This window comes from Macaca fascicularis, chromosome 9 (genome assembly GCF_037993035.2).
Source record: "Macaca fascicularis isolate 582-1 chromosome 9, T2T-MFA8v1.1".
NCBI classification, from domain to species: domain Eukaryota; kingdom Metazoa; phylum Chordata; class Mammalia; order Primates; family Cercopithecidae; genus Macaca; species Macaca fascicularis.
The window spans coordinates 100498998-100512295 of NC_088383.1; the positions used below are offsets into that span (position 1 = coordinate 100498998).

A 13298-nucleotide genomic window follows, 5' to 3' on the forward strand; every position below is an offset into this window, starting at 1 on the left:
CCGAGGCTGCATGCTCTCTCTCAATATCTGCTGCAGATCTCTTCCTTGTCTTGGTGCAAACCTTAAATTCAGAACACTGGAAGCTCCAGGTAAGTAGCACTTCCTCCAGAGTCTCAGTTCCATGGACCCACACCTGGGAGGCTGACCTTCCCCCACACTCTTCTCTACCTGGCCCCTTGCTTCCCAAGGGGGTGGGGGTGATCAGGCCATTTCTAACTCGCTGCTGTTCCTCTGAATCGTGGCATATCAGTATTAAGTCCCAATTTCTGCCCAGCACTAAGCCATGCTTCTAACAATGCTCGACAAATGTTTGGCAAATTGATAGAAAGTCTGCTGTCTGCGTATTTTCTGACTCACTGCCTCACATTGCCCTCTGACTCGTGTATTCTTTAAGACTTGATTTTCGGCCAAATTTCTGACAAGCATACCAACCCTTCCAATTTAGAGACTCCAATATGACCTATTTCTTGCTATAATCAGCGTTCTTTTCAAAGGATACTTATGTGTGCACCAAATACTGGAGCCCCCGCTTTATCCAATAGTGTGAGCAAGGCTATGATGGAGCTAAGGGGATCCAAAGCTGCTTAATCCAAATGGATTGAGGGTGGAAGAGAAGAAAGATGGGGCAGGTAGGCTTCCAAGAAGAACGTGCCTGAGCCAGTTCTTAAAAGTGAGTAGAACTAACCAAGATAATCAAATGATGTACAGAAGCTTACAATGTCAATGCTGAAAGGGGCCTTGCAGATGAGTCATCTTATCCAAATGTTCCATTTTAGAAATGAAGTAAGGAGATCAGGGAGGGAGGCCAAGAATTAAGTACTACTCTGCTGCCACAAATGCCCCTACCTGGCCCATTTATTAGTCCTCTCTGCCATCTGTGGATTTGCTTGCTAGGGCTGCCATAACAAAATACCACAGACTGAGTGGCTGAAAGAACCAACAGAAATTTATTTTCTCATAATTCTGGAGGCTAGAAGTCCAAGATCAAGGTTTTGGTTGGTTTGGCTTCTTCTGAACCCTCTCTTCTTGGCTTGAGAATGGCTGCCTTCCAGCTGTGTGCTCACATGGTCATCCTTTGGCTGTGTGGGTCTGTATTCTAATCCCCTTGTCTTATAAGTGCACCAGTCATATTGCGTTAGGGCCCATCCTAACAACGTGGTTCTAAAGCAACTCTTCTAATTCTTGTAATGATTCTAACTGTTTAAAGGCCTTATCTCCAAGTACGGTCATATTCTGAGGTACTGAGGGCTAGAGCTTCAACATATTAATCAGGAGACAGGGAACAGAGTTCAGCCCCTGAATAACAGGAAAGTGTATTCACAGGTGCACAGGGCAGAGGAACGTGACTCTAGCCATCTGGGAGTTAAAGGATGAATTCTCAAGCAGAAAGAGGGAGCAATGGTAATCCAGGCAGAGGGAAGAAATGAGCAGCGTCTCTCCTGGAATGTTGATCATATGACAAATTTCTTTGGGTCACTGAACACACATCGAGCGCAGAACCTCACATCCAAGCTGATACAAACCCACTGTGCTCCCACCTTGTCTCACAACACACAGTTTGCTAGACACCTCCTCAACAGGTCACCTTTAGCTTATTATTCAAACCTCACCACACAGCCAGGGGAAACCAGAAGTGAGGCCTCTTCCAGGTCACTAAGGAATGTGCTGTCTCATCATAGCGCTGACTCATGAGAGAGTCCCACCACTAAATTAGCACTCTGTGACTGTCCCCCTTGCTGGAATACTCTGCAGTCATTATGCTGTGATAGTCCCAATGATCACAGAAATGCTCACAATATAGTAGTAAATGAAGAGACACAATTCAAAGGTACATTATAACTTTCATGCTGTCAAAGAAAGGACTGGGAAATATTTCAAGAAACTGTCAATAACAGTGGTTTATGAGAGTAATATGTAGTTTTCCAAAATTTTTTTATTACACTTTAAGTTCTGGGATACATGTGTAAAATGTGCAGGTTTGTTAATAGGTATACATGTGCCATGGTGGTTTGCTGCACTCATCAACCCATCATCTACATTAGGTATTTCTCCTAATGCTATCCCTCCCCTAGGTCCCCATCCCCCAACAGGCCTCAGTGTATGATGTTCCCATCTCTGTGTCCATGTGTTCTCATTGTTCAACTCCCACTTATGAGTGAGAACATGCGGTGTTTGGTTTTCTGTTAATATGCTGAGAATGAGGTTTGGTGTTAATATGCTGAGAATGATGGTTTCTAGCTTCATCCATGTCCCTGCAAAGGACATGAACTCATCCTTTTTTATGGTTGCACAGTATTCCATGGTGTATATGTGCAAATTTTCTTTATCCAGTCTATCATTGGTGGGCATTTGAGTTGGTTCTAAGTCTCTGCTATTGTGAATAGTGCTGCAATAAACATATGTGTACATGTGTCTTTATATTAGAATGATTTATAATCCTTTGGGTACATACCCAGCAATGGGATTCCTGGGGCAAATGGCATTTCTGGTTCTAGATCCTTGAGGAATCACCACATTGTCTTCCACAATGTTTGAACTAATTTACACTCCCACCAACAGTGTAAAAGCGTTCCTATTTCTCCATATTCTCTCCAACATCTGTTGTTGCCTGACTTTTAAATGATCGCCATTCTAACCGGCTTGAGATGGTATCTCATTGTGGTTTTGATTTATATTTCTCTAACGACCAGTGACGATGAGTTTTTTTTCATGTTTGTTGACTGCATAAATGTCTTCTTTTGAAAAGTGTCTGTTCATATCCTTCACTTATTTTTTGATGGGGTTTTTTTTTCTTGTAAATTTGTTTAAGTTCCTTGTAGATTCTAGATATTAGCCCTTTGTCAGATGACTAGATTGCAAAAATTTTCTCCCATTCTGTAGGTTGCCTTTCACTCTGATGATAGTTTCTTTTGCTGTGCAGAAGCTCTTTAGTTTAATTAGATCCCATTTGTCAATTTTGGCTTTTGTTGCCATTGCTTTTGGTGTTTTAGTCATGAAGTCTTGTCCATGCCTATGTCCTGAACTAGGTTTTCTTCTAGGATTTTTAGGTTTTAGGTCTTACGTTTAAGTCTTTAATCCATCTTGAGTTAATTTTTGTATAAGGTGTAAGGAAGGGGTCCAGTTTCAGTTTTCTGCATATAGCTAGCCAGTTTTCCAACACCATTTATTAAATAGGGAATCCTTTCCCCATTGTTTGTTTTTGTCAGGTTTGTCAAAGGTTGTAGATGTGTGACATTATTTCTGAGGCTTCTGTTCTGTTCCATTGGTCTATATATCTGTCTTGGTACCAGTACCATGCTGTTTTGGTTACCTGTTTTTCAAATTTTAATAAAATGATTTGAAAAAAAAAATATGCTTAACAAAATTGCAAACATCTATCTGCAATAGAGTCACTTTTTCCCCCTACCCTTTGCTTCCTAGTACAGTGAAACCCTGGGTATTTTAACTCTGATGAGATTCGCTACCACAACAAAACATGTCCTCTATTCCATAATTATCAAGTTAAAATAAAAAACACCAGTTGCTGACTTTTAAAACTAGAATTCAAGGCAAGTTTTATAATATTCATTTTTGTTTGCCTATCTATAAAATAAACTTATTCTAGACTATTTATAAAAGAGACAAGCACATAGAAAAAAAGAAAATCACCTAACTTGCTTCTTTACCTATCAATAAATCATAGACATTTCCCCATATCATTATTATTCTTACACATCATTATTATGATTGCCTATTATTCTATTGTATAGATATATCTTAATATATTTAATGAAGTCTCTTTTGATATAGATATAGGTGAATTTTTTTGTTTCAGTCAGAAATTAGACTGTAATGAAATGGAATGAGGAAAGCACAAATCCATTTTTTTATAGGATAAATTTCTAGCAGTGAAAATGCAGTCAAACACACTGAAGACTTAGGATATATATTGCCTAATTATCTTCCAGAAATGTTGTACCTTCCAGAATTACTGTGAAAATAATTTACCAACACATAATTCTCATGATTCCTCTGGAACTTCCTAGTAGATATGAATTATGTTGCTAATTCACTAGTTACCTGGTAGCCTTTTGTAATTATAGGGTTCATATTTTAGTCAAAAGTTCCCCAATTTTATCTCCAGGAACAGCTAGGTAGATGCCATATGCTCAAATGATTTATTTACATATAAATTGTCCTTTTGTTCAAGAACACTTTTTGTGTGTATCACCATTAGCCTTACTCCATCTGGGTTGACAGTTACCAAAGGCAAAGTGTCCAACATCTTTTCTGAGGGACCATTGTTAGAGTGTGTCAGAGGCACTAGACAATAATCATGTGTGAAAACATATCACTGAAAGGAAGGAAAATAAAGGTTAAGGCTTAAAAAGATATTAACAATCATAAGGAATCTGCCTAAAATGTAGTACTATGTTTATTTACTAGTTAGGAAGCGGTGGGTTTATTTCAGTAATAGGAAAGTATCATCAGTGTCTGGAACATGTATTAATCAGGGTCCACGCAGGAAAATGGAGCCCATGCCAGGTGGTTCCATGGAGGCAAGTTAATTTAGAGAACCAGTTAAAAATGTTTTGGAAAAGTTGAGAGGCCAAACAAAGGAAAATGAGATAACTCAGGGATTCGCAACAGCAGGAGGTTGCTGCAACCATATTATCAAAATCCAGAAGCCAGGGCAACAGGACAGAAGATAGAAACTCAAGACACTCTCTGAATCAGAGAAATAGGGAATGGAATACTCCGACTTCTCTTTTTCTATTTTTCTCCAACCTCCCCACTGGGTTCCCCATGGGTAAAACACAGACAGAAGCCAGTTGGCAAAGAAGCTTGGGAAATGCTATGTATAGGGTAGCCCTCTTGGAATTTAGAGCAGAACAGAGGAAGTATTAGGTTGGTGCAAAAGTAACTGAGGTTTTTGCCATTGTTTTTAATGGCAAAAAAAAACGCAGGAATTCAAAGCTGCTCAGCCAAGAGCTAGAATTTGCCATGAGGAGAGCGCTCCTTCTCAGCTCATGGAAGACAGCCCAGTACCTTGGTCTCTCCTGATGTTCAAATTTCTTATCCTTAAACTCTAGTATTCCCATGAATGCGTCCCCCACACCAGCCCCAGTCCCACTTGAACTTCCCACTCCTAATCTCAGTTTGCACTTTGAACAGTGGTACTCACATTTCATCAATGTTACTGACATTTCATCATCTTTGTCCTTGGAGGCCGATCCAGATGCTGAGCAGCTTTGAACTCTGTGTGTCTCTTCAAAGGCTCTGGACTCTGTGCCCATATCCAGACCTCTGACCTTTGCCCAACCCCAGGGATCTGTCTGCACTCCCCTATTGCAGCAGTTCTTTCCTCACAAAATCAATGGAACCAGAAATAGAAGTCTGAGTGCATTAAAGCTATAATAGTAGTTAATGTCATGACTAAAATTCATGTACATCTATCAAATATAGGATGGAATAAGGAGAGGAGGCAGAATGATATTAGCAAAATCCTCATCTGATGCAGGAGGTTAACAGATAACATTTAAAACTGATAAATCAAGGTGGAGCTATATATGCATGTTAATTAGGATCTGGAAGTAACCAACAGAACTAAAACCAAAAACCATTAAAAAGAAATAAGACAATCACCTTTGGGCAGTGATGCTGCCAGAAGAAAGGACGGAACAAGGGTCTGCTGCATTTTATTATAAGTCCTCCATATTCTTTTTCTTTTTTTTTAATCATCATAGATTCTGTGCTCAGTTTTTACACTTGCAGATCCCTCTACCTGGAATACTCTTCAGATATCCCCGTGATTCATTCCCTCAGTTCTTCCTTTGGGTCTTTGCTGAAATATCACCTTCTCAGTGGGGCCTTTCTTGAGCAGTCTATTTAAAATAGCAAATTCTCCCTCTGCTTTATTTCTCTAGATACCACTTATCACCTTTTAACATCTATATAATTTTCTTATTCATTTTAGTTCTTTTCTGTCCAGCCAATTACAGAGTAATCTTCACGAGGTCAGGGGTTTTGTCTGTTTTCTTCACTGGTAAATGCCCAGTGGCTGAGCAATGATTGTCACTATTAACTGACTGTGTGAACAAATGGCACTTGTAAATTACTAGGTGAAAAAGATTGTAATGACCAACAAATGTTTTCAAAAAACTCTCACTTCTTTTTGCTTGTTCGTGTTGTTGTGTTACTTTCGTTTTGTTGTTTTACTTTCAGGTCATTCTTGGAGGGTTAATTGTGCCTGACGTTTTCTAAGTGGATTACTCTCATGTCCCTTTTTGTCATTCAGAGATTCCTTTCAGTTCATCCTGATGAAGCATCAGGCTGGTCAAGTGCAAGGAACTGACGTGGGTGGGGAAAAGGAAAAGAGGTTTCCTGGTGGCACACTTTCTTACCCGTGAGGATACACTTTTCCCAAAAGGGTATAATCTGAGAAAGGAATGAGTTCAAGCTCCACTGAGGAATGACACAATCAAAAGAGCCCAATAAGTGTTGGGTCTTAGTTGTTTGTTTCCTTAAATATTTCAATTATTTAAGTCTTAAAAACTAAACAATTAAAGGTTAGACAGCCTTGTTCAGGTATGGGTTTTTTAGATAAGGGAGTCTAAAAACTGCACTTTTCAAAGACGTTGTTAAGTCCATTATAGTCAATGTGCTCTTAGCCCAAGTAATTCCTCATGTCAGAATCCAGATAGTAACAGCATCAAAAACAGCCCCTCTCTTCAGTCCCTTCAGAAGACTTCACCTTCTACTTTCCTGGTAAGTCCTCTCACTACCGTGATTAAGTCAAGTAGAGGAGCCTGGAGTGCAGAGTTGACACGCCAGTCTGGGTTCAAGACTGTGATAGTTAAATTGTACATGTCAGCTTGACTGGCCATGGGGTGCTGCCTTTTATGTATTTTATCATTTTAAACATATTTGTATAGTATCCTTTAGCTCACTGATCTCAAATATGTGGGTTACTCATTCCATTTAGTCTGTTGACTCTCTTTCTGGGACCATTTCTTCCTTGCAGGTTTGTATTTTTCACTGTGAGCATATTTCCAGGAGGGATTTGGTCAGGCGGCAAGTGGGAGGTAGGTAGCGGGGACCTGTGTTACAGAAGAGTTGCTACAGAGAGGTTTGGTATTCGCTTCCACAAATTGCGCTGGGTTGTTACCTATGTTTGTGTCATTTCTTGGCTTGAGAATTCTAGGACTACTTGGGTAAATATAAATGTGAACTCCACTCACACAAGACACAAGCTGGGTCTCTGATTTCTCTAAGGTAGAAAGATGTTTTGGATCACTTCCCTGAGTAGGCAAATAAACTGATTCTAGCCCTATTTTACTAAGAGTGCAGCCATTTAAGGGTTCTAGCTCTCAGAACTAGTTTCCTATCTTACAAGGGTCTAAGCCCACACCTCCTGTCCTCAAATGAAAACAGATATTCAATCCCTAGCTACCAGTCTCATGGGTCTACTTCCAGATCCATATCTTCTTGAGCCACTGTGGCATCGGTTCGTGAAGTTACACAGCTGGCTTCACATTTCCTCATTGTTTTTTGCACCAAGAGAGTTCTCTCACTTTGTCATAAGTTTAAAATTTAAATTTTTTGTTGCAATATTTTGTCTTGTATTTATATGTGTTGGAAGTGAAAAAAGTCAGTCAGCCATGTCACCAGAACCCAGGATAAATTTTTTAAATAAATTTTCCTATATGGAAAACAAATATTATCTTGGCAAAATTCTTATTCTTATTTTCTCATTTCCCAAATTATTGAGACTTGTTCCCTCAGGTGAAATTCCTTTGTTAAAAGTAAGTAGTGGATCCCAAATTGGGCACATGTTATACAATTTTATAAGCTATTTCTTTGTATATGGCTTTTATCCTGAAATATGAGACCATTACCATTTCCTATATCATTAAAAATGCATCAAAAAACTAATATTTAGGACCTGAATTTTATTTCACTGCAGTGTCATAATTTATTTAGCAATCCCTCTACTTTAAACATGGGTATATTTTTCCGTGTTTCATGTAAATAATACTATTCAGCTGGTGCAAAACCACAATTACTTTTGCACCAAACCAATATGATTATCTTCACACTTAAATATTTATCTACACTTTTTATTGTTTTCTTAAGACATATTCATAGTAATGTCTTTACTGGAGATTGCATTAACTCATTTAAGCCATTGAATGTACTACTTGGGAAATGGTTGTTTAAATTGTATCACTGCCAAGAACCTAACCAGCTAATGTGCTAGCAGGAAGAGAATGATTAGCAATTACCCTCCAGTAAACCACAATGTCATAAGATTATTGTTTGTTTTACTAAAAGTTGTCACATGATTACAGGTCATTAGGAGCCAGTGATAATGAAAACCCTATACGGGTTTCATAAGCGTGTTTAAATTTCACAAGCTTTGTACATTCCACCAGAAAGCCAAAGGCTTGCAAATATTCTCCCAATCTCACTTCTCAAAGACTGCCCTTATTTTCCTCCCCTTATTTCCATATGTCTTCAAAGACCCATATCAAATGCTGTTTCTTTCAGGAGCTCACCTATCTAAGAGAATAAAACGTAAACCTCACCTCTCCTCTGTTCCCTCAGCACTTACAGTACTCTTACAACGTTGAATAGAAACACGCTCTGCTCTGTCTTACAGTAGTCATGCTGACACTCAACGATGTGCTTTGAGGACAGACTCTTGGTCTGATCCATCTTCACATCCCCCAAAACACCTAGAATTCTAACTCTGTCTTCAGCGTAGAAAGGACTCTTGTGGTTCTTTTAGACTTTAATGCACACATGGTAACACTCCTAACTACACAAATCAATTTCATCAACAACTAACCAACAATATGTACTTATATTATTCAAGTGTAAAAAATTGCTGGGCATAGTGGTTCATGCCTATAATCCCAGCATTTTGGGAGGCCAAAGTGGGAGGGTTGCTTGAGGCCAAGAGTTCAAGACCAATGTGGCCAATATAGCAAAACCCTGTCTCTAAAAAAAATTTTTTTAATTAAAATTTAGTTTTTACTCATTTTCACTTAATTTTTATAATATATAATACATATTATATATAATAATTTTCATAAATAGTAATTAATTTACCTAATTTTGCCCAATTTTTTGAGGAAGCGTGTCTCTTGGAATGTAAATATTACCTTGATAAGCCACCAAGTACTCCAAGTTGGGAGATGAAAACCTAAATAAATCAATACAATTCAAGCAGAAATAAAGTAAAATTCAGAAATTCAGTTAATCTAGTTTTTGCATCTAACATTGTAACTAATGTTATTATACATGATGGCTGAGAATAGGCCTAATAATAATGCTAAATTACAAAGTTAAGTGATTTTTCCCATTCTTGAATTTAGTTTTTTCTCTTGGAATTTTTACTTATAGTAATAATCCTGAACTGTTTCAGGAATGAGTCTGACCGCCAAATGCTATCTTATATTTTTTTCACTGTTAACAATAAGTTTATCATGGGCTGATGGATGGATAGGCGATAAAGCAAATACAACAATATGTTAACTATATCATTTAAATCAGGGTTGGCAAACGTTTTCTGTAAAGGGTCAGATTGTAAGTACTTTAATCTTTTCAGTCTCTGTGGCAACTACTCAAGCCTGCTATTGTAGTGCAAAAGCAGCCAGAGACAATATCCGAACTAATGAGAATGGCTGTGTTCTAGTAAAACTTTATTTACAAAAACAGGCAAGTGGGCCAGGTGCGGTGGCTCACGCTTGTAATCCCAGAACTTTGGAAGACCGCCTGTAATCCCAGAACTTTGGGAGACCAAGGTGGGTGGATCACAAGGACAGGAGATCGAGACCATCCTGGCTAACATGGTGAAACCCCATCTCTACTAAAAACACAAAAATTAGCCGGGCGTGGTGGCGGGCACCTGTAGTACCAGCTACTCGGGAGGCTGAGGCAGGAGAATGGCATGAACCCGGGAGGCGGAGCTTGCAGTGAGCTGAGATCGTGCCACTGCACTCCAGCCTGGGCAACAGAGAAAGACTCCGTCTCAAAAAAAAAAAAAAAAAAAAAGCAAACAACTAGATTGGGCCCACAGGCCAAATTAGAATTTGCCAGCCCCTAATCTAAATGGTGGGTATACAGATGCTCACTGTAAATTATTTCAACTTTTCTATATGCTTTAAAGCTTTCAGAATAAGATGTTGAAAACCATATGTCTATGAATTATCCAAACGTTTTAGCTATTATGCAAAGGTTTAAATGTTAAGAGCTTATAAATTGTCCCCAAGTTTTTGTTTTTGTATATGCTCTTTTTTATAGCTTTCAGATGGTAAAAGTTAAATATCTAATTTTCTGAAGTCTTTAGTTTTGATCAGGAATGACTGATCCAAAAATGGCTAGTCCTTGGCAATAGTAAGATAAAAATATTCCTCTCCGCTTTTCTCCACCGGAGTTACACAATGGTTTTCTACTTAATTGTGACCTTTCCATTTCTGTCAGGAAGGCGGAGGTGGATGTTTGTTGCACTATTATTTTATAAATAGCATATGTACCTTTTTCCAGGCTTTCTTTTTAACATTCCATTACTTAAAACTGACACTACCTAAAGTTGAGAGCAGTGACTTTTCAAATTAAATTATTTCCTTTTGACTATTTCCATCTACATGGTACCTAATTTGACATATTTTCACTTTCTTCACAATATGGACTTTTTAAACAACTTTTTTTCTGGAAATTGTGACATGATTACTTTAAAAATCAAACGGAATCTAAATTTGTATGTGTTCATAGTATCAGCTCTGCTTGACAGAGCAAGATGACAGCCAGGCCATAAGACACCCTTTGGGATCTGTGCAGCGTTTGTGAATTGAAGCAGACATTCTAGTTTCGTACTCACTGGCTTAGTTCATGATCCAAACCAAACATTAGGAGACAATCGTAGTGTCTTTGTCCCTGGCAGAATTTTTATTCAGGCCTGTGAAATCTTTCTGGCCTTATGGCCAAACCATACCTTATAGAAAACAAAAAATAGGATCAGGGAGAAAAACAGTATATAATTGAGGATTATTATAGGATCATTTCAGCCACCACAATCACAAGTTCTTCTGTTGTGATTCTCAGTCCTCCTGGATGTTGAAGGCTGCCTGCCTGCCAAAACCAAGGGTCCCCACCGAGGCTTCCTGACACTTGGCTTTTTTATTAGAAACACTTTGGATAAGACCCAGTGAATCTCCACAGAGGATCTGGCCTCTTCCTATGCAGTCCTTCTGGAGAGTTACCATTTTAAATAAAGAAACTGAAACAGAGAGAAAATAGATCATCACACTGTTTCCCCTCCTGCCGGGTGAATCCCTACTTCTGAACTCTTGTCTCTGTCTCGTCACCACTGCCTACCACTGCTTCCTGATAAGAAAGCTATCTTACAAATGCCTACTTCAAGAAATGGTGCAAAGAGTACAAACTCTGAAGTCAAATAGATTAGGGTTCAGCTCTCACAGCTGCCACTTACTGGCTATGAATTTGAGTCAAGTTGCTTAATCCTACTGAAGTAGGCTGATAATGACTCCAACAATATGATCACATCCTAATCCCTGGAACCTGTGAATGTTACCATATGTAGTAAATTTTTTGCAGGTGTGAGTTCTTAAGGATCTTGGCCTGAGTGGATTATCCTGATTACCCAGATGGGACCTAAATGCCATTATAAGTGACCTTATAAGAAAGAGACAGAGGGAGAATAGACACCACACACACAGAGGAGAAGACAATATGAAGATGGAGGCAGAGATTGGAGTGATGTGGCCATAAGCCAAAGAATGCAACACCCCCAGAAGTCGAAAGAGGCAAGGAATGGATGCTCCCCTGGAACCTCCAAAAGGAACAGCCCTGCTGACACCCTGATGTCTGACTTCTAACTTCCAAAACTGTAAGAGAATAAATGTCTATTGTTTTAAACCATCAGGTTCGTGGTAGTTTGTTACAGCACCCACAGGAAACTAACATACCTGCTAAGCCTCTGTTTCCTCATCTGTTAAACTGAGATAATAATATATGCCTTGCTAGGTTGTTGTGATAACAAAAATTAACAAATGCAAAATATTAGTTCAATGTCTGGCACATAGTAGGCATATAGTGCATAGTAGCAGCTATTGTTTTTATTATTATTATCTTCACTATTTTTAACATGGATAAAAGAGTATGGGCAGCTTATCCTAAACCCAGTACTGCTCCTTTAAAAATCAGTCAAACCAAACACCAAGTGGTACAATCTTCAGCTAGGGAGAACTGCATATTTATTTATAGTTTGTATCAAAATAGTGCCTTTCATCAAAAAACTGACTTCTGTTGCCATATTATTATGAAATGCTCTCTCTATTCATGCCAATAATTAAATAAGCCATGTTGCATTTTTCCAAGTATTTAATTGTATGTTTTACCATAAACTACATGTTTAAAATGGAAAATAAACATTTCCAGCTGTTTTGTGGACAACACGTCTAAATTTGAACTGCTGAATTCTGGAAAAACCACAGATCTTTTAAGTATGCTGCAATTATTTCTTAAAGCAATGTCAACTCTTGCTTATTCAGGAGTTGAACATTCAGCTGAGGTGCAATTAGGGGAGAGCAGGAGTTGTATATGATGGAAGATTGCCTCCCCAAACACAGAAGTGTAGTATGTAGGGGGTCAATCACTCATTTAACAAACAATTATTAAGTCATTGTGCTGGGCATTGGAGGATGCAAAGGTGACTAAGATAGAGCCTTTACCTTGAAGGCACTCACAGGACAGCGAAGGACATAGAAATATAAAAGCAGACAGATTACAATTTGAAATGATAATAGTGAAGCTAACATTTACTAAGTATCTATTATGTGCCAGGCACTATATAACCCTTTACATGCATTTTCTCATTTAATCTTCACAACCACCCTATGAAGTGGGGTTTTGGTAAGGTTAGGTTGCCCAAGGTAAGATAGCTAGTTTAAGAACAGTCTGATTCCTGGGTCCTCACTTTTAACCACTGCTGCAGAGGCATAAACCATTTAACATGATAACACAGAAAAGGAAGAAAGTTACTGCGCCTGGGGGAAGTGGGAAGGTTCCATCCAGAAATACAATTGACTTGGATCAAGGATGAATGGAATTTAGGAGGACCTTGTTTTTAAAGGTGAAAAATAGGCCAAAAGGCACTCCAGAAGGAGAGAAGTGCCTGTGCAAAGGTGAGGTATCAGGAAAGGGTCATGTATTCAGGGCAACTGGAGTGCCATGAGTCTGAACTGGTCAGGAGTATTATACTAGACACAAAGAGGAACATCAAGTTACTAAAG

The 13298-nt window shown here is 38.7% G+C and overlaps 1 long non-coding RNA gene across 1 annotated transcript; it reads right to left on the minus strand.

Moving 5' to 3' along the window:
* Positions 1–1913: 1913 nt before the first annotated feature.
* Positions 1914–5258, minus strand: LOC141407588 (uncharacterized). Its single transcript, XR_012417208.1, has 2 exons — positions 5165–5258; positions 1914–3310 (listed from the first exon to the last, which is right to left on the minus strand). It is a non-coding gene; the product is annotated as an uncharacterized lncRNA (long non-coding RNA).
* Between the last annotated feature and the right edge of the window lie 8040 nt (positions 5259–13298).